The 23,434-nt window shown below is 35.7% G+C and overlaps 1 protein-coding gene across 1 annotated transcript in view; it reads right to left on the bottom strand.

Annotated features, from left to right (window-relative positions):
- LOC131047467 (mitochondrial carnitine/acylcarnitine carrier-like protein) overlaps window positions 1–23,230 on the bottom strand; it is a 61,094-nt gene extending 37,864 nt beyond the window's left edge. Inside the window, exon 1 of the mRNA XM_057981374.2 lies at window positions 23,074–23,230. The gene's annotated coding sequence lies outside the window, so the exon portion shown is untranslated. The remainder of the gene's footprint in view (window positions 1–23,073) is intronic.
- Between the last annotated feature and the right edge of the window lie 204 nt (window positions 23,231–23,434).

The following is a 23,434-nucleotide window of genomic DNA, read 5'->3' as shown; positions in this document are numbered from 1 at the left end:
GATGACTCCAGAGGAAGCTTGGTCTGGCAGGAAGCCACTCTACAGCTTATGTTTGGATTCCAGATGCCACGCGCACCAAACTGGATCCAAAGAGTCAGAAATTGATGTTCATCGGCTACAATGACAACCACAAGGCATATCGGCTGGTTGATATAGACACTAATCACCTCATATTCAGTCGAGATGTAGTATTTGATGAAGAAAGAGGGCCTTTTCAGCCTTCCTCTCCTGATTTGAGCACTGAGGATCACCCTCCAAAGGCTGTAAGTATGGGTGTTCGTCTTCCCTTCGCTCCACCTGATGGGAGGGATTTAGTTGACTCTGAAGTTGTGGGGTCTCCCAGGCATGACATTGCACCCCCTGACTTTCCTCGAGATCTTCTCGATCCACATCCAAAGGAGCTTGCTCCAAATATTCCAGGCACTCTTCATCCTGCAGCAGATGTTGGTACTTCTACTCTCTAGCCTAAGTGGTGGGCCAAGACCATTGGTGATCTTCATGATGATGAGCTCATTGAGGGTAGATCAGTTAGAGGTAAGAGCAAGCAACACAGTTAATTTTGCTCTTATGGCCAACATTCAAAGTATTTATGAGCCTCAAACATATACAGAGGCTAAAGGTGTACCTGAATGGGAAAAGGCTATGGCAGCGGAGCAACATAGTCTTCTGAAAAACAACACTTGGTTATTGTCCGATCTTCCTCCAGGAAAGAAGCCCATTGGCTGCAAATGGGTGTTTAAAGTCAAGTATAAAGCTGATGGGAGCCTTGATAAGTACAAGGCTCGATTGGTGGCAAAAGGGTTTTCACAGAAGAAGGGCATCGACTATGAGGTGACATTTGCTCCCACAGCCAAGATGAGTACCATTAGGCTTGTCCTCGCTCTCTCAGCTCAATTTGGATGGAAAGTCCATCAAATGGACGCCAAGAGTGCCTTTCTCAATGGTGATTTGCAGGAAGAAGTCTACATGACGCAGCCTCCAGGTTTCAAGGTTGCCGGTAAGGAACACAAGGTATGTAGACTAGTCAAAGCACTCTATGGCCTCAAACAGGCTCCTCGTACATGGTACATCAAAATTGATAAGTACTTGATTGATCAAGGCTTTCAGAGGAGTCCTTCAGATCCCAATTTGTATGTCAAACATACTAGTGATGATATTCTATTTCTAATAGTCTATGTTGATGATCTCATCATTACTGGCAATGCAACACATCTGATCATGCAAGTCAAACAGAATTTGTGTCAGCATTTTGATATGACAAATTTGGGACTTCTCCATTATTGTCTCGGTGTAGAAGTTTGGCAGACTGATAGCCACATATTCATTTCTCAGTCAAAGTATGCCAAGAGCCTACTAGATAAGTTTCGAATGCAAGATTGTAAACTTGCATCTACACCTATGGAGAAGGGCTCAAATTATCAGCCAAATCAGATTCACCTGTAGTGGATGAGTCTTCATTCAGGCAACTAGTGGGCAACCTCATCTATCTCACCACCACTAGACCTGACATCAGTTATGCTGTGAGCTATATTTCTCGCTTCATGTCAGCCCCAAAAGTTGAACATTGGGTTGCAGCGAAGCGTGTGCTTAGATATGTGAAGGGCACTCTTGATTTTGGCATTCTGTACAGCAGAAGCAAAGATCCTAGGCTGGTTGGTTTCACAAACTCAGATTGGGCAGGTTGTGTTGATGGCAGAAAGTCAACTTCTAGGTATGTTTTCAGCTTGGGTACAGGTGCAGTCACATGGACCAACAAGAAGCAACAGGCAATAGCTCTTTCCTCAACCGAAGCAGAGTATTGGGGAACTGTTAAGGCAGCATGTGAGGCAATTTGGCTGCATAGGATGCTTGCAGACATGCAAATGTCTCAACTAGGACCTACTCCCTTGTTTTGTGATAATCAAGGGGTTCTAAAATTAGCCAAAAATCCAGTCTTCCATGAGCGGACAAAGCATGTGGAGCTTCATTGTCATTTCATCCGCCAGCATGTTGAAGATGGATCAGTGATACTGCAGTACATTCCTACAGAAGATCAGACTGCAAATATCCTCACCAAGTCCTTGAGCCCGACAAAGTTTCTCAAATTTACAGGGCAACTTGGTGTGATAGATAGCATGACCATTAAGGGAGGGTATTAGAATATTTAATTATATTTTAGTCACCTATATTTAGTTCCTTGTTTAATGGTCATTTAGCTTTTTAGTTAATTAGCTTTTAAGCTTTATTTAGCATTTAACTTTTTCTTTTTAGTTAATTAGCTTTTAAGCTTAATTTAGCTTTTAGCTCTTTAATCTTTTACTTTAATGTTATGTTCTAATTATAGAACATCGTCTTGTAACCTCTATATATACGTGTGTATATCGTTCAATGTAATCATCCGATTATTGAATCATTCATTCAATTTATTTTTAAGAAATTAGTAGCTAGCTGGGATTATGCTAGCCCGGATCATCAAACTTTAATGTTGCTAAAAGCAATTAAAGTTTGATTATTATTCACACACTTAAACTCATATAAGGCTTGGGCGTATAAGCATAATGAAACGTGTTCTAAGGAAGGACCCAAATTGGGTTGTTAAGCAAACATAATGTAACGTGTAATAACTTCATTATGAGGCAGGACCTATTGAGCGGTTTAATTGTAAAATATAAAATATATAAGCAAGCCGACTTGCTAACTTGACACCTCAAGTCAAGTATATAAACAAGTAAATTGTATGGCATTAAACACAATCATTACAACAGCGAATTATCTTTGCAAGACTAGCGAATTTCTCCAGCATATAATCAGCAAAGTTCTTCTGTGATTCATCTCTCTAGAGGCAACGATCCATTATTCATGAACTGCAAGTCTGAGAACAGCATCCTTGGTCAACGAATTGACTTGCATAATCTGTGCATGACAGCGAACAGACTTGTGAGATCTTGCAGATAAGTTAATGCTATTGTTTGTGCCCTAGTTTCATGTCAACATTCTGCTGTTCTGAGTTATCTGCTATTGAAGCAAAATTGTAATGTTACATTCTGTTTCTGTGTAATAAAGATTAAGATTTGTTGTTGGGTTTTTCACCTCCAAGAGGGAGGTTTTCCCAGGGTACTCTTGTGTTTTGTGTATGCATTGTGTTGTTTTATGTTCATTGCTATCAGTCTGACCTAAAAATAACATGTGGGACTTTGCAGCTACTATAGGAGGTTTGGGAAGGGATTTTCACAGGTTACAAGCCCATTTAAGGGACATGACGAGGAAGGGGGCTTTCTGTTGGAGCACTGCAACACAAAGAGCTTTTGACAAGCTCAAGAAGGTAATTAGTCCATGTCCTATTTTGGCTATTCCCAATTTCTCACTTCTTTTTATTCTAGAATGTGATGTTTCAGGATAAAGTATTGGAGCAATTTTCATGCAAAATATACACCCCTTAGAATTTGAGAGTAGAAAGCCCAAGGAGACAAAGAAGAGCCTCTCTATTTATGACAAGGAGATGCTAACCATCATGCATGCATTGACCAAATTCAAGCAATACTTGGTTTGTGGAAAGATTGTGGTGAAAATGGATCATAGAAACTTGAAATTCTTCCTCAATCTGAGGGGATCTTATAGAAAAAAGGGGCAAGTAAACTACAAGCCTATGATTTTGACATTGAGTATGTTAAGGGAAGAATAATGTGGTGGCTAATGCACTCTCTAGGATATTATATTTTTGCTCCGTGATTGATATATCTACTGATTGGAGGCTTCCATAATAGTTGAACATGCTAAGAACAAAGTTGCTATTGACATTTTGGATGGGAAGTAGCAAGATGACAAGTTCAGGGTGGTTGACGAGCTCATCCTCTACAACGATCAAGTGTATCTTGTACCAGAATCAAAGGTGAAGGAAATAATTTTGAGGGCATGTCATGATACACCACTTGTTGGTCATCTAGGATACTACAAGGCATACATGCAAGGGAGCGTTTTTCATGGAAGGGGCTCAAAAATGATGTGTTGAAGTATGTTAGGGAGTGTTTGGTTTGCCAACAAAACAAAATAGAGCATGTATTTCCAGCTGGGTTGTTGTAGCCCCTACCCATTCCAAATCAGAAATGGGAGAGTATCTCCATGGATTTCATCATAGGGTTCCCAAAAGTGCAAGGTAAGGATTGTATCTATGTGGTTATTGATAGGCTCATTAAATATGCTCATTTTCTTGCTATATCTTCATAGTACAAGGTTTCACAAGTTGTTAAGTTGTTCTTTAGAGAAATTTTTAGACTTCATGAGCTGCCAAGGAGCATTGTAAGTGACAAGTACAACAGATTTATGAACTTGTTTTCACAAGAGCTCTTTCAATTGATAGGCATGGAATTAACCCCAAGCACTAGCTTCCATACTCAAACCAATGGGCAAACAAAAATTGTGAACAAATGGATAGAAGGCTACTTGAGGAATTATGTTACAAGGCAGCAAACAGCATGGATCATGTGGTTGCACCTTGGGGAGTATTGCTACAATTCTACACATCAAATGTCGATAGGTATGACTCCCATCAAGGCACTTTACGGATATGATGCTATTTCGTTCATGGATTTGATTCTTCTAGATAGTAGAGTCCTCGAGGCAAGAGATATGGTGCACCAGAGCATGAACATTTTGAATGCTCTCATAGAGAATTTGTAGCTTGCCAAAAACCAACAAAATTTCTTTGTTGATCGCCATTGAACTAAAAGGGTTTTTGAGGTAGGAGACATGGTATTTTTGAGATTGTACCCCTAAAGCAATCCTCCCTCACGGGAAGTGGAGCCAAGAAGTTAAAGCCTGAATTTAATGGACCTTACATGATCCTAATGAGGGTTGGTGAGGTTGGATATAAGCTGGAGCCTTTAGCAAACAGCAAAATTCATAATGTTTTTCACATATCATGTTTTGGAACTTGAAGCCATCATTGATGTAAGGGAAAAAAGGCTTAGAGAAAAGATTATCCCAAGAATCTGGTCAAGTGGAAGAATTTGCCTCTTGAGGATGCCACATGGGAAGGAGATAACATTTTTTATCATCTGAATTTGCCTGAAGACAAGCAATATTTGGGGCAAGAGGACTGTCATATCAACTCAAGTAGAATAATAATATTGATTATTTTAATAAATAATAATAACATTAATTTTGGTAGCACCTACCTATTTTGCAAGAATATTTGAAATTTGGCACCAACAATCAACTTCCTTTTCTTGTGATTGACCATTCCAAATTCAAATTTCAAACAGGTATATTATGAGTTCTAACTCACGATTAGAGGGAATCATATGCTAACTACTAATACTGCGAGCTTGCCTGAGACGAAACCTCAATGCTAAGTGCCTAGAGGTCAGGATGAAACCCTTGCCTCATTATCTAATATTTTTGCGTTTTAACTTTTATGACTGCAACCTAAGCATTTATATTGTGTTGATAATCACTGAAATCATTCCTAGGCTAAGCACAAGGAATTTCAAGGGCTAAGCACAAGGAATTTCAAGTGTCTAGAGCTAGCAAATCAAACTACAACAGGCACATCTCTGTCATCACAAGCCATCAAGGGCAACAAGGACCTATTGGATCACTCAAGGGTAGTTCTACGCCCAAATCCGGGGTCTTCCAAGAGGGGAACTTAAGTGAAATCTATTACCATCTACCCCCCACCCAGCCTCAGGAGTTCACCAGGCAAATAGCCCACTCATTCAAAATCAGTAAGAACTTCCTTTGGGAGACAATCCACTTCAACAATCAACATAGGGAATAATCTAACCGTCTTGCACCAATCACCAGTCACACCCAGATCTGCAATATTGGACCCGAGTTTGCAAATTACCAACATCAAGTTATCAATGAGCAATGTCCTTGAGGATTTCATGCTTCAAGCTAAGGGCGATCACTACCTAGAAGATATTCTCCAAGGATTTGAAGGTGTCAACTTGCAGTTTTTATCATATTTTCTACCCAGATCACCTGAGACAAGAGGGTTTATTCAAGCACCAAGTCATTTATGATTTGTGTTTCAATTGGTTGTAATATCAAGCTATCATTTTGTATCAGGGTTCATTGCTGGACTGAAATTTGAGTTATTTAATATTTGGATATTATTATTACTACAGACTCTACAAATCGGTATTTGAATTTCTTTACTGTGAAATATCTCGGTCTCAGATAATGCTTCTAATCTGATTTGTGTTTTTCTTTTTACTCCTATTTTGTTTCATCATAATGTAATATTGCAACATGCAAACATGTAGATTGAACATGTAAGATGAACGATATAGATTTTCACGGAAATCAATCATTGAAATATAGAGAATCTAAATAAGCGAATGGAATTCTTTTGATATGCAAATTTATTGCTGTTTACAAACACATGCTATTGTTACAAATCAGAAAATGCCTAATGCCATTAGGTAAGACATACCCTGGAATGCCTCCACGCATAAAATAACAAACCCTCTGAAAAACTGTGAGATAGATCATTGAATCTCCATTAAAACTGATCAGTGTTGTGCAACTGTGAATCCTGAGATGAATTCACCAAGTGGGCTGATCTGGGTTTCCGTCCAAATAGCCAAAACCTCTAGGGTTTTCGTCCTAGGGTTTACTGAACATGCAAGCTAAAGCTCTCAAACTCTAAAGGAAAAGTTTCTTTGAAAATAACAACTCAAGAATGAATCCTAATTGCACTTTTTTCTCCTTTTATAATACTCTTCCTTTTTTAAAGTAATATTTACTTTATTTTTCTTTTAATTTACTTTTCCCCTCAAAAGTGACTTTACTTTATAATTTGTCATTGACATTATTATAAAGTCACTTTATAAAATAAAGTATGTCCAGCTGCTAATTAATTAAATTTAAATAGTCCCATAGGCCCTAGGACTATTTAACATTTAATCGATTAATTATCACTCAAACAAAAGGGGACATTACAGTCATCCCACCCCAAGATCGCTTGTCCTCAAGTAATCACATATATCAAATCTGCATTAAGCTCAAATGTTCCAGCCGATACCTGGATCCCAAATTAATCTAGGACCTTGGTATGTTTTCCCATGTGTATCTTCGTCAAGCTTCTGCTGCTCCACTTTAATATAAACATCATTATGCCCAAAGCTGTGAAGCAACTCATCATGATCCCAATGAAGTAGTGCACCAAACATGCCAATGCCAGGATCTCGATTCAGCATGCTCTCACACCAAATAGACATCTCTTATCATGCCACCAATGCCAAATGTCCATCTAAATCCGAATGAGTTCCCATGGATGTAAGAAATTATCATTACAAGTGCACAATCAATCATTTCAATACACCATATGCTGCTGGAAATCCCACTCAAAATGATGCAGCAAGTACCTCTAATGACAAAGGATGATGGAATCTCATCACTATACCAACCTCCAACAAAGAAAGAATGATCCCAATATTCCCAAATCCTCCAACCAGTTGCTATCCGAAAGGACCAAACTAAAGTCTTGGTGATCAAAAGTGTGAAACAACCATCTATCACTATTGTGAGAACTCTAACCCAATGAACTATGGCTGAAAATTCCATGCTCAGAAATGTAGAGCAGCCCTCTATCCTTGTGATGTAACTCAAAACCCAAAGGTTCGAACATGAAGTGCTACTGTCCTCTACATGTAATGTCCCCGATTTTGGCCTGGAAATTGTTTGTGTTAGATTTTTTCGAGAAATAAGGAGAAATTATTTAATTTAATATTATATAAGGTGTCTCATTATATTCATTTAAAAAACATACGTGAGATAACTTTATATTTTATTAAATTAATAAAGTGACTTAAGTATAAAATAAAAATAATTAAAAGTCACTTAAATTAAAAAAGTGTACCTACTCAAATCTTCTAGAAGGAATCTTATGATGGGTTATGAAAAGAATAAATAGAAGAGGGTAATTCATGGTTGATCATCAGTTGTTGTTATCTTCTCTTGTATTGTGGTTGTGGAGCCAAGGGCTGTCCGCAAATTTGGTCTTAGGGAACGAAACCTCCCTTTGATCTGCATAACTGAGGGGGTGAGAGATCCTCCGAAGGGTTGCTTTGAGAGTGACGGACACTCCGTCCTTCATACTGAGCTAATTGAGTTTGATATCAATTTTTCATGGAGTACGATTTTGTGGAAGACTTCAGCTTTGAGGTGGATGAATGGTGAGAATAGGGTCTGCACAATTGAAGAGGCTAGGCTTTGTGTTATTTGCTGGTGAAATATCAGATCTGAAGACACCTTGTTTCAGACCCTCTTACATCACGTTTTTACTCACAGGTCATTCTGAATGCATCAATTCAAGGGTTTGAGGACAGCATTATTTTTTGTAGAGTAAGGCGATTCCTATGAAGACAATTTATGGTTGATTTTGTGGAGTAATCAATACTCTTCAGTTTGAATCAGAAATCATGGCAGGCAGCTCCTAACCCACGATTTTACTCATAAGTCATCTATCTAGCACCGAATCTCAGTTCTAAAGACAGCGCTCCACTTGTCTAGGAAAGGCGATTATTTTTTTGAGGAAAATAAGGACTTGCAGTCACCACATTAACCATGCATCAGACTTCAGTGCAGCTGCAGGGGCGATCTGACAGGGAGGACAAATTAACATCATTAGAGACTTCCTAGCCGTGACATTGCTTTCTTCTTCTATTCCCAACCAGGTGATTCTACCAGGTTCACTTTGGCATCAAAATCTCTTAGTATTTATCAGTTGTATGCATGTCTTATTGGCTGTCATGTGTCTTCAGACATTCTGAAGTTCACTGTCAATTATCAAGTGCTTGGCATTCAATTAAGCCATTGTGTAGACATTTTGAAATCATACTGTTGTCAATTGTTAAGGAGGAATAAGGTTGCTTTAAGTCTTATATGCGTCATCATGGATTGCATGCCATATGTTTGATTAAATGTCTATAGCTGTAGATGTGCATTCCACCATTGAAAAGTTATGAATATGTATTAGTGGAGTTGGATTGAGTCCGTTATGTAATGTGTTGTTAGTCTAGACAATTAATGTGATCTTTTGCAAGCTTCTTTAGTGCTGGAAACAACATTGGATCAGACTATAACTCAGAACAGCAGACCAAGACTTGGTGTGTGAATTGTTTGACAATATTCCTTGTGTTAAACATTCATCATTTCTACACCTACAAGAGAAAGGGATATTACACTACATGCTCCATGATGTCTTCTTCATTTACCAAATATACTCTCCAAGTGTGATCAAGGAATGATATTGTTATGAAATAAAAGCATAATGTCAAACCTTGCATGCAATGTGGTTCTTCAATTCTTATCACATGTTCTTGCATAACAACATGATGAACAAAACCATGTAAAGATGGGAGATGGCTAATCATCAACATGAGACTCACCTTTATTTTGTATCTTCCAAGTTTGCCTTCATAGATGGTATCATAGGCTGCTGTCCCAAGGTGTGTGACATACTGAGAACTCCTCTCAAGAGCTGTCAGACTTCCCACCTCAAAGCTACTGTTATAAGTCAGACGAGCAACTAGAGTGAAGGCAATGATGTTTGTATACCCATGCATGAGAAAGAAACCCATCTCATATGCCTTACCTATCAAGTAAACATGTCTCCACAGATTCCAATCCACCCCAAAAACTGATGTAGACCCAAATAAATCTGAAAATGCAATGTACAACCATGTAGGGAAGCCATGTGTCAACCATGAATCCATGAAAATTATGTCACAACTCAACCAATAAACAGCTGCATGAGCATATGAAATAGGTGACAAATACATAGTTGTATTGTAGTTGTCTCCATTAATACCCAAAAGTAATTCATGAGTGGCTGATCCACTAAGAGTAACACCCAAAAGTCACTATGCTCATGAGATATCAAGAAATTGCTGTCCCATCTTCTAACCCATACCATCACCTCCATAACTGATATGTTTTCCATTACTAGCAAACTCCCAGGTGTAGAATGCAAAACAAACCAAACATTATCAAAATGCAAGATCTTCTTAGTAAGCAACCTTTTAGTCTCCCTAATCAGCTCTTCAAGGCAAAATGCTTCATATGATTTTTAACAATTGTTCTTCCATTGTAGATGATGCATGACTAACCAAATCAAAATCAATAATATTTCATTCCACATAAATGAAAATAAAACTTGTGGCTGGTTTATCAAGTGTGTATCTAATATCATCATTGTTTTGAACCTTCAAGGGGCTCTCTAAGAGAGGAACGTCATAAACTTCATGATGCAAACTAGACCAAACTGAATTGTCTAAATCATACCTTGGTATCCTACTTTCAACATCTATAATGGACCAATCCATTATTGTAATCTCTTCCACTTTGTGATCAACTTGATGGCTCAATGGTGTGTTATGTGTCTCCTCTTCATCCAAAGTTATTTCTTCTTTAGGACTCCCACATGATGACTGAATTTTGCATTCATTGTGTTCGCTTGTAGGCTACAAGTCACAAACAAGTGTTTCCTCTTTCTTTCCTTGTTCTTGCACCTTAAGCTCTTCTTCTTTCCCGGTGCTTTCTTTGTTATCTTTTGATTCTTCATCCTTCCTTTGCTGCTGATATGGACTTGTAAATACCAAATCATCATCATCCTCTTTCAGTATACACATAAATTGTGTGAAGGAAAGGAGGTCACGTATCTCCTTAGGAAGGGAGCAATACTTATGGTAGCTACTCATAATTGCATCATTTGTTGTCATGGCATGAGATCTCTTACTTGTACATGTAGATGGAGATGAAACCTTAGATTGCCTATAACTCCTTGAAAGTGAATCTTTAAAATGCTGCAAATTCTGAACTATTTTCTGTTGTGTTTGAGCAGGGTCCTTAATTATTTTCTCCAGGCTAGGTGCCTTTTCCTTCTTCAATGAAGTAGGAAGGAAGGTGGGTAACAATCTTCCATCCTTAATTCTAGCCATGGAACTAATCTTCAGTCCAAGCAACTAATTTTATACCCTTAGGCTAGTAGGATTATGGCTGAAAAGGTCTCAAGGTCAAGAGCTAACCCAATGGCATCCCGCAATAACCCACTTTCACAAACTTATCAAAAGTAACATGCAACCTTCTGGGTATCCCCCAAACTAACATGCAACGCAAATCCACTAACCAAGATTGCTCGGAAATAACATGCAATGGTAACCCTCTTCATAAATTGCTCCTAAACTGACTTGCAATCATCTAGGTTTTCACCAAATTGCCATGCAATAACATCTGACACACATGCAACTGCAAAATCTGACATACACTGCTAAAACCCTCACAGGCTGGCAAGATCACCAACTCTGATACCACTGAAATATCCCGGTCTCAGATAATGCTTCAAATCTTATTTGGGTTTTTGTTTTTACTCCTGTTTTGTTTCATCATAATGTAATATTGCAACATGCAAACATGCAGATTGAACATGCAAGATGAACGATATAGATTTTCAAGGAAATCAATCATTGAAATATGGAGAATCTAAATAAGCCAATGGAATTCTTTTGATATAGAAATTTTTTGATGTTTACAAACACACACTGCTGTTACAAATCAGAAAATGCCTAATGCCATCAGGTAAGACATACCCTAGAATGCCTCCACGCATAAAATAACAAACCCTCTGAAAATCTACAAGATAGATCATTGAATCTCCATTAAATTTGATCAATGTTGTGCAGCTATGAATCCTGAGATGAATTCACCAAGTGCGCTGATCTAGGTTTCCGTCCAAATAGCCAAAACCTCTAGGGTTTACGTCCTAGGGTTTACTAAACCTGCAAGCTAAAGCTTTCAAACTCTAAAGGAAAAGTTTCTTTGAAAATAACAACTCAAGAATGAATCCTCATTGCACTTTTTCCTCCTTTTATAATACTCTTCCTTTTCGAAAGTAATACTTTATTTTATTTTTCTTTTAATTTACTTTTCTTCTCAAAAGTGACTTTATAATGTCATTGACATTATTATAAAGTCACTTTATAAAATAAAGTATGCCCAGCTGCTAATTAATTAAATTTAAATAATCCCATAGGACTTGGGACTATTTAACATTTAATCAATTAATTATCACTCGAACAAAAGGGGACATTACATACTTTGTTTTGTGCTACTCATAAATTGTTATAGTGGGATACTAGGATAAATTAACTCGATATTACACACCGAATTTGGAGTTTAAAACCCTAGGAAATCATAACAATGACACCAGTATTGAGATACACAGTGCAGTGGGTATAGTTTGTTGTAAGGAAGTGTTCAACCATAGTTTCTACAACCAATCTAGCACCTCAGGGATACCCACCTTGGTCTTGCAAAGCTAGAAGAGGTCTTACCCACCTCAACAAATGGTCCTAAGTTGCCTAACTTGAATATAGGTTGTGGTATTCTTTCCAATTTTGACACAACTTGCACTTGGGAGATTATCAAACCTTAAGGATTTGGGGTCTACAGCTTAGATCACCAACAGGGAGGAAGACATGTTGGCCCTGAAATAATCTTTCTTTAAGTGAAACTTTGTGTGGGTGAATCCATTTTTTGTGCACAAGGAAATGGTGAGCCCATTGCAAGGAAATCTTTTGGTTATAAAAAGCTTTCTTAGTTATAATATGAGGATCTTCAAGCTGTTGAAGAGGAAAAGGTTGATGCCTTGGAAGTGATGCTCACAAGCACTAAAAAGGTTTCTTTGTGGAGAAGAACTATGGGCATTTTTGCCCCTTGGTAGTTAGTTTGTCTTTGGTTATGTTTGGCATCTTATACATATATACAAGTGGAAGAATGTTGGACAAGTGTGTCTTACACCTTGCATATTTATATTAGAATGTTGTCATTAGGAAGGTGTGAGTATAGTTTGTATGATAACATTAAATGTTGTTGTAATTTGTGGTCCTCATGGAATGGGAATGCCACACTTGATTGTTAGGTCGATTTCTTCTAATGTGATGTTGTATGAGACATTGGAATTGTAAGCATAATTGTGTATCACAAAAGAACTACCAAAGAACAAAGCATTGGAAGGTGAAAGGTCACATAGAACAAAGAGAACCACAAGAGATACCTTGGAATGAGGAGATACTCTTGGAGAATTTCAAGATATTTACGTGTATAGGGTGTGAAAGATCATGTAGGCTATTCTTAAATAGAACTCAATTCAATGGTCAAAGGTAAATTTTGGCCAATTTACCACTTTTTGGTGTGGATGAGATATAAAATTCCTATGGAGTATTTAACCATTGAAGCATGTGATTTTTAAGCAAAGTGGGTCATATATAGCACATGAGGAGACGTGTGAAATATGAAGTGTGAAATATGAAGGGTCATGGCTGAGAATTTTGTACCCGTTGTTTTATTAAAACCACTTGGTGGTTTCTCATGAACTCTATACTTATAAATACAAGCTCAAGGCAATGTAAAAACACAAAACAAAAAAAAGGTTGAAGGTTACATATTGTTGTGACAAGATATATAGAAAGAACAGCAATGCACGTATGGTTCCATGGCAATGTAATAGGTATCCATATGCTGTTGGATTGGCTACAAGGAGTGCAACTCATACAGAGCATTGAGAAGAGGTTCTCTGAGAGTACAAGTTACATTGAGGACAAGGTCCCTGAAGGTGTATGATGTCAAATTGGATGGAAGATGATCTCTCTTAGCATAAGTTAAATTAAATCTCTCTGTATATTGTAATCTTGTTCTTTAGATGATATATCAAAGTGGTGCTATGTTTCTTACTGTGTTTCTTCTTGAGAGGGTTTCCCAAGGTAACTCAGATATTTTTGTGTGTGTTAAGTTTTGTCATTCTTTGCACTAGGTTTGGAATTAGTAACTTATTCATCATAGTTCTCTCGAGACTATCGGTAATTTTCTAACAGGTATATTTTACAGTGTTCTCCCAATAATTAAATATTCAATTGAATGTAAATTTTGCTGGAGAGAAAATATAATTGTGTTTATGGACTATGTAATTGCTGGTGTTTAACAAACAGTGTGGCAATTCATACTTTGCAACATATGAGCTGTAGTAAAATTACATCGTGTCAGAAGATAGCAACAATGTCCATGGATTTTACAAGAGGCTTTTACATGAGCCATCTATTGTATTTAATAATTGTATCAAGTACAGACTGAATCCAATTAGGGGCCAGGTATAAAGCCAAACTCATTTTTCTTTGCTGGCGCCTTCCAGGTTGTACCAAACTTATTGTATCTTGAACTCCCTTCCGAACGAACTCTATTTTGAGCTGGCCCGGAGGATAATTCTAGTTGAGGCATCAATGGATGGATAAGAGAAACCAGCACTGCTGATGGGCAGGGAGCTGTGAAACAAGGTTTGGTGAGTTTAGTTAAAAATATGTGATAGCAGTTTTTTCTCTGGTGGAAATGCCTGGTCTAGTTGTCACAAATGCATAACATGGTGACCATAGTCCCAATCAGTTGTAGCACACTGGTGTGTGCAATTACTGTATCAGGATTGATGATAAGCCTTGGAAGTCTTTGCAGTGATCATAAGTGTTGGGTGCAATACCAGAGTTACTAATCTCTACCACTACCTTCAGACTTTCAGTACAAAACTTGGAGCTGTGGAATAGGTTTTGATTGCCCTGAGAGATCGACATTCAGATTGTGAAAGCAGAAAGAAGGCATAAGAATGTTTTGGCATGGTGCCTTGACAAAATGTGGTTTTTTACATTATAGTCACAGATATTAGACAAGAGATCTTTGGAGATTTCTATCAAATGCATTCGCAAGCCTTTGCTAGTATCCTCTCAGCTTGAGCCAATCGTGAAAATTTGGAGCAAGGATTGGAGATGCATGAAAAAATTGACCGTACAGTCTTTCTTTAGATGTTGACACCTTAGTATCATATAGAGTCAGAAACAGACGCCCATCCTGAAACAAAAATCTTCTCCAGTTGTTACTCTCAATTTTTCAAGTAGGGGTAACACCTCCCATCACTCTGTTTCATGGCCACAGTTCATTTATAACTTTAAGGTATACATTCGGGTATATGGCTCCACCACATACATGTTTCCTACACAAAATTGCCTTTTCCTTCATCGTGTACACTATTCCTTGACTCCTTTACTCAATGGATAATGCACTAGACTTGCATTTTACTTCAAGGGCTCATCTTCATGTATTGTCAAGTGACATTGGTAGCACATTAAGTTGGTCAAGTGTCTAGGGAAATTCTACCATGTACTTGGTGTTATTGAGAGAGTTCTCTTTAAGCTATATTTGTCTGTGTATAATTAAATTTATTTTATTCTTTTTAGAATTAATTAATTATAAAAGTGTGTCAAGATATTTTCTTCTTTTTAGAATTGATCAATTATGAAAGTGTGTCAAGATATTTTATTTATGTCCAAAGGCATGTAAAAAGTGTAATTTAGGGAAAAAATTAATAAAAAGTCATGTAATATTCTTCACCGAAGCTCAAGTGAGAAGCAATTAGAGTTAGGGTATTTTAGGTTTTAAAAATAAGCTATCAAGAATAATAACCAATAGATTATTAATTGGTTAGTTTTATACAAAGACAAAAATCTCTTCCGAAGGCACTAGAGTTAGGAAGTTTGTGTCCAAACATAGGTGAAATGTTTTCTTCTTTGAATATGCAACTTTGCTTGTAATTCTTGTATTGATGTTAATGGAATACAATATCTAGTGTGATCGAATCCAGTGTTGCTCATGAATGGATGTGCTATTTCCCTTTTAACAAAATTTGAATTCAACTTAATGATTAAATTTTAACCATACCCAATAAGACATAATATATTGCATGTTTTATTTTCCGTATCTTTCATAACTTGTGTTGCTAAGCTAAGGTTTGAGAAGGGGATATTTCAATCACCCACATGTTACTAAATCTGGTTAAAACTGTGTTTTTGTGAGATTTCAGCTGGCCTCTTATACAAATCATCCACCGATCTCGATTCCCATTAAGGAAGAAAGGCTTTTGATCTGTTTCTTCTTTTACTCTTTTCTAAGTACCCAGCTGCTCCTCTGAATATTAAATCTATCTAGGTTTCTCTTTACTACACATCTTTTCTTGTTATCTTCTTACTACTTTTGTAATTCGGTAAAAATTGAAAAGCACATACAAGTACAAAATTCCCACCATACAATGGAGGAGTCCCTTTTAAATGCAAAGTCTATAACATAATCTGTCACTGCTCACGGGGTGAATCACATATGCGAAGGATTGAGATGATGCTTTTAACAGTTGACACTACCTAGATGTGCTTAGGTGGGAACCTCTGGGTCAGAGTATAGACATATTAAACAATCAAAATCCGATTTTATTTGACGGTGCAGTTATGAATAGCATGTTTGACTATAAAATATGACTGCATACAGGAGTTTATGATTAACACGTTTCAGCGTCAAATGCAGCTCAATGCAGAAGGCACACAAACTGTTTGACAAAATGCAGAAAAGTACAACCTAATCAGTTCACCTTAGGTGCAGCATTTCGCAGCCTTCCCCAAAAGGAGCCAATGCCTAGTATTTTAAACAGGGCATGTAGACCGATCAAAATACTCAAATCTAAATTTTATGACTGTGATGACTGCTCCGATTGACTAGCCAGCCTCGATCCGGGTATGCATAAACAGATTCGCAACAGTAATATTGTGAACGACTGTATACCCAAAGTGGTTACCAAGATGAAAGTAAACCCAAACTGTATGACTATAAGATAAATACATTCTTGGGGTCCTGCCATATTCTACGATTTAATGTTCATTGATCTGTTTTGTTTTGTTTTGTTATGGGCGTAGACCAGGGTTTAAATTTGACGGTCTACCTTTGTCTAGCAATTTTTTTTTATGGTTTAGTCTTTTATTATCTTTCATTATTTATTAGTTTTTTTTATAAATTATGTAATTTATTGTGTCATATTTAATAGATACAAAATGTCAACTGTATGTACACATGATTTATAAATTTCTCAAAATCTCATGATGTATTTTTTTTAATTCTAGTTAAGTATATAGATACAAATAAATTATATAATATTATTGATAAAAATTTATATGATTCCAGAATGATTTATAAAAGAAATATGTATACAAATTAAAATAAATTACATAATTCCAATGAAAAAAAACTAAGTTATTAGAAGATGATCTAAAAAAGAGACAAATAAACATATATATTGTATATATCAAAATTGTTATTAAAATATTTGAAAATAATTTTTAAATCTGAAGATTTAAAAAGGAAAGTTTAAAATAATAGAAATTTCTATAAGAAAGAAGAATATTTGAAAAAAAAATAATGTATTTGATTTAAAAGAAAAAAAATTCAAGATAATGAAGTTTTCATTAAACTATATATATATGAATGTGTTAAACTTTTACTTATTTTGAAATTGTAAATATTTTAATATATATGTTCAATTAAAAATAATGTTATGCATATAAATAAGCAAGGAAGAATCTAAAAATATCTAATCACATGTAACATCAAAATTAAAACATTAGTTGTGTATTATTACATTATTATTAAATAAATTGAATGTAGTAATTATAAAGGAGATGGAAGTCGCCTTAAATAGATAATTACAAGGACGATGTTTCTAAAAAGAAACGATCGTTAATTAAAGACAAAAAACAAAAAGATACTAAACTATCTAACTGCCAAACTGAAAATAGAAAGTTGCTAGGTAAACTAGCTTAAGACAACTTATCAACATAAATGACCATTATAAGGCTAATAATATATAATATTATTTTAATACCCTCCCATAATGGTCAATTTATAAACTAACTACCCTACACAAGACAAAAACTTTAAAACGCAAAGAAGGTTGACTCCTTCTCCTCAGAATGCTCTGCAACATGAGCCTGCTGCTGAGACTCTCCCTGGTTGGTCTTCTAATCAGCCAACCGCTTTCTACAAAACCTTTGGATATGACCAAGCTTCCCACAATAGTGTCAGGTGAAATTCTTCTTAGAATCGTTCTCAGATGTGTGTTGTCCTTTCTGCTGAGTGGACTCGCCTTTGCCTTTATCCTTGGCAGTAAACGCTTGTTCTGTACTTACCATGTCATTGTTGCTACCAAATTGTTGTCTCCACCGAGCTTGCTGCAATAGCTTAGCGCACAACTCTTCAAACTTCAAGTCAACATTAGTGGACGTAATGTTGACCGTCTCAATAAAGTGTTCGTAGGAGTGTGGTAGACTCTTCAGCGTAATCACTACCATGTCCTCCTCTTCCATCTTGCGACCAATGGCCACCAGTTGATCGCGTATATCCTTGATCTTCATAAGATGCTCCTGCAGAGACATCTTCTCATCCATCATCATTGAAAACAACATGTTCTTCAGAAAGAACGCTCGGCTCTTGTCTGAAGTCTCATGGAGATCTTTCAAATGTGTCCATATCTTCGCAACAGTCTTGCCAATTGGCACCTCTGGAAGCGTTTCATCAGTGACTAGTAGTTTCAGCATCATAACCACTTCTCTATTACGTTCATCAAACTTGTCCTAGTCTTTGTCTGCCATTGTGGGACGAGTAGACTTACCCAGAACAATCTAATCGAGACATCGATACTCAAAAAATCGAGAGCATCCTCTGCTTCCAGATATTGTAGTTCTTGTCGTTGAATCGTTGATTGGCCTCCAACATGATGTTGGTCAATGACGCCATCCCTCCTGTTTTGTTATTCACAAAAACCAAGGTCAAACACAAACTGTAAAAAATCTAATTTTTCTGTCAAAAATCAAAGAAAAACGTTCAGCAAGTGGCTGGCACAAATTCCAAGACAATTTTACAAAACTTCGATTTTAAGGAAAAAACAATAAAACCCTTGAACAAAACGATTTTTTAGGAGAATCACACAAAACCCACAATAATTTTTTTATAAGGAAAAAATTATAAAACCCTCCCAAAATATTTTTTGTTGGAAAAATTATAAAAACCCTATCAAATAATTTTTTAAAGGACAAAATTATAAACCCTGGAATTTTGTAAACCCTCAATTTTTGGAAAATTGAAAAAACCTTCAACTCGGCAACCAAAAAAAATTGAGCTACACAGGAAACCCACGAAACCATGGAAAAAACACCGAAATCACCGTTTGTCTCCCAAAACTGTCGCAGAAGACCACGAAAGCCACCGTCGCGCGCCAACACAGATGTTGGTCGCGGGTAGAAATTGCGCTAAAAAAACGAAGCCGAAAAAACCGTCAGTCGCGAACAGAAGTTACACATACGCCACAAAAAACCCTTTTCACAAGCAGGGAAAATAAAAACACGCCCAGTTGGTCGCGCTAATAGAAAAAATCAACACAGAAAATTACCATCGTCGAAATCCGTCGCCGCTGCGTGGAAACAAATCGCGAGGCTGGAGAATAAACAAAAGTCGCACAAAACACAATCTGAGGTAACACCTAGAAAATGGTCACGATTCCGTTGCGGGTTGAAGATTCTGCGATTTGCAGAGCCGCCAACAAACACAAATGAACCACGAACAAAAAAAAAAAAAAGGGCTCCAAAAGACCTTCGAAATATTTTTTCTAGCTTCAGAAAACCCACGATTTTTTCATTAAAAAATCAATTCGAAAAAACTTTTGGAAATAAATTCCAGGTAAATAGCATGAATTTTAAAAATTCGCCAAAAGATCGTTTTGCTCTTATACCATATTACAATATTATTAAATAAACTGAATGCAATAATTACAAAGGAGATGGAAGTCTCCTTAAATAGATAATTACAAGGACGATGTTTCTAAAAAGAAATGATCTTTAAATACAGACAAAAAACAGAAAGATACTAAAACTATCTAACTGATAAATTGAAAATAGAAAGTCGCTAAGTAAACTAGCTTAGACAACTTATCAACATAAATGACCATTATAAGGTAAATAATATATATTATTATTCTAATAGTATGAGATTCTATTAGCATGAGATTCTATTAGCTAAAACAAGTACTTTCTCATTGCAGACAAAACAAATTGAGTGGGAGAAAGCATAAGACCATGATGAAAAGTCCTACATAATTATAGAAATCAAGTGGAAGACAAAAATATTAGATGACTTGCTTAAAGACTGGTCTACATCATTATAAATGTGAGACCATGTCTATTTTGCAAGAAGAGGGTGGTGTAGACATCATAGAATAAGCATAAGACCATGATGAAAAGGTCTACATAGTTATAGAAATCAAGTGGAAGACAAAAATATTAGATGACTTGCTTAAAGACTGGTCTACATCATTTTAAATGTGTGACCATGTCTATTTTGCAAGAAGAGGGTGGTGTAGACATCATAGAATGTGCAGTCTATGATAACATCTATATCAAATACAACCATTTAAAAATAGACAACTTAATTATCATATTTGAATAGATAACTTTAAAATAGACAACTTAACCATTATATTTGAATACGTCTATATCAAATACAACCATTTAAAAATAGAAAACTTAATTATCATATTTGAAAAAATAACCATTATATATGGATAGATGGAATTAAAAACAAGAAAAATTTATAATTAGAATTCACAGAAAAAATAAATATAAAAAATAGACTGAAATTTTAACAAGACAACCCTTGTCTGAAGTGTATGTTTTAAACATGAAAAACTTTGTACAGCTCTTGATACTATAGACTGCTAATCTTGTAGAGACAAAAGTCTTTCATTTACGAAGCCACAAAAACTATTCTGCAAAAAAGAAAAAAAGACAAATTTCAAATCATTTGTGAGACGAGAAGCTGAAAACAAGAGCTTGGCAATCAAAGCTTTTTCTGAAGGTCAAGGGGTGAAAGATACATATTTAGTGACGCTTCTATTTATTGTCCAAAGCATTGGATTAAGATCGTACAACATTTGGAGTTAAAAACAAAAAGAAAAGGCCTTTTGGCTTTCCAAATTTTCGAATCGGATTCGAAAGCGTAAGACTTGACAGGCTACCAAATTCCCTAATTAGACAGTTGTTTGATTAAACTTTCGGACCGATTCAAAAATCGAGTCACGGGTTGCAGGTATTATTGAAAGGTACAAGGCAATAAATTAAATGAGGCAATTTCAAAACGCGCCTGAATGAAAATTTGCCAGCATGCCAGAGATTGAGCCGGTGAAGCGTCGCTTAAGAAAAGGATTTCAACTCTAATCATGCATAGACGTCAGATTTCAACTGTACTGATGAATTTTGACGGTTGTTTTTATATAAAAATTTTTCATAATATTTTTATCAGAATTCAATTGTGAGTTCAATTCATTGATCTATGTTTCATGAATAGTGGTTCAAATGTTTAGAAGTTATTTTAAAATTAGAGAATTTTGAAAAAGAAAATAGATAGTTAGATTATTTAGAAAAAAAAAATTCAAAATAATGAGATTTTAATTAACATTTATAATTTAAAATAATGTAAGTATATATTTCTTTATTTATAAATTAAAAATATTCTTATGTGATGTTGCAATTAAAAATATAAATGTTATATAGGCAAATAGAAAAAAAAATAGAAATATTTAATTTATATATGTATATGTATATTTTTTTCTTTATTTGTAAATTTAAAATATTTTTATGTATTATTTTATAATTAAAAATATAAATATTTAATGGACACAAGAAAATCAAAAAATATTTGATATGTATACAGAGAAATAGAGAAAATCCAACAATACGTATGTGTTATAATTAAAAGTAAATTAAATAATACAAGTATGTGTATAGACACACAGAATAAATAATATTAATAACAATAAGTGTCAATGATCCTTTGGTCTATTGGTGAAGTTGACTGATTTTTAATGAGTCAACCAAGGATCAAGTCTTGTTGAGTGTGCATGAAAAAACATCAATGGCTTTAAATAGTGATAGAAAAGGCATATGTAGTAGAAACCAAATAAGACAAAAAAGTTGTTGAGATGTCATAGAATGTGTAGTCTCTAATAAAATGATAAATCTATATCAATTACAACAATTAATTAGATTGCTAACCTTGGAGTCATTAAAATATTTCATTTATGAAACCATAAAAACTATTCTACAAAGAGAAAAAGACAAATCATAAATCATTTGTGAGACAGGAAGCTGAAAACAACAGTGTGACATTGAAAGCTTTTTGTGAGGTCCAGAGGTGAAAGATGTCAAGTGTGTGAGCTCATCAAACCTTTACCCTTTCCCCTGCCTTTTTGTTTACCTGCTGTTTCTATGTTTTTGGAGATTAAAAAGCATTTGCATTCATTATGATAAAAACTCTGTATCTGCTGCAATAAATAAGTAATAAAAGATTTTGCCCTGTTTTTCTCGTAGTAGATGTAAGCATACGTTGGTGTTCTGTCATCTCTTGATTGCTGTTCTGTTTTTTTTTAATTGCTGTGTTAAATTGCTCAACATTTGGTATCTTGATCTTACAGACTGCTAACGTTGTAGAATCGTTAAATACACGAAAAAGTTTTTTTATCAAAATTCACAGGAAAAAATAAATATCAGAAAAAGACTGAAATTTTCATAAAGCTAACGAGACAACCCTTGTCTGAAGTGGATGCTTTAAACTTGGAAAACCTTTGTACAGCTCTTGATCTTATAGACTGCTAATCTTGTAGAGATATTAAAATCTTTCATTGAAGTGGATGCTTTAAACTTGGAAAACCTTTGTACAGCTCTTGATCTTATAGACTGCTAATCTTGTAGAGATATTAAAATCTTTCATTTATAAAGCCAGAAAAACTTCTACAAAAAGAAAAAGACAAATTTCAAATCATTTGTGAGACAGGAAGCTGAAAAGAACAGGGTGACATTCAAAGCTTTTTCTGAAGGTCCAGAGGTGAAAGATATATTTACTGAAGCTTCTATTTCTTGTCCAAAACATCGGATTGAGAAAGAAAAGGGAAAAAATTCTTACTGATGTACAACATTTAGAGTTAATAACCAAAAAGGAAATGTCAAATTTTTCGGACCTAATTCGAAAGCGTAAGACCTGACAGGCAACCTAATTCCATAATTAGACAGTTGTATGATTACAAGACACAGGTTGCAATTATTGTTGAAAACTGAAGACAATAAGGTTGCAATTATTGTTGAAAACTAAAGACAATAAGGTAAATGACGGAATTTCAGAACTTGCCTGAAGGTGGGCCGCGGGACTGCCTTCATGAAAATCTACCAGCAGGCCAGAGAGAGATTGAGCGGGTGAAGCGTCGATTATTAAAAAGATTACAACTTTAATGATGTATACAGACGTCTACCGTTGGATTGGAATCTAGGGCGTCATCAATAGGACTGAATGCCCACCTACCAACTCCTATAGTGGAGAATGTACGTGCGTGGGAGCCAGCTTCCACCCATATATGAGACCAGGCATTTGATGGTCACCCTCCCTCGAGGTTTTTTTACTAAATTTAGTTTATCAATTACAGTAGCAGAAGCATATTATAGTCGTTATACTTAATTTCACATATCTATAGATCTTAAATGATATATCGGAT

The sequence above is a fragment of the Cryptomeria japonica genome, chromosome 4, assembly GCF_030272615.1.
Source record: "Cryptomeria japonica chromosome 4, Sugi_1.0, whole genome shotgun sequence".
Taxonomy (NCBI): domain Eukaryota; kingdom Viridiplantae; phylum Streptophyta; class Pinopsida; order Cupressales; family Cupressaceae; genus Cryptomeria; species Cryptomeria japonica.
Note: the sequence above shows the minus strand (reverse complement) of the source record. Positions and strands in the feature narration are given on the sequence as shown.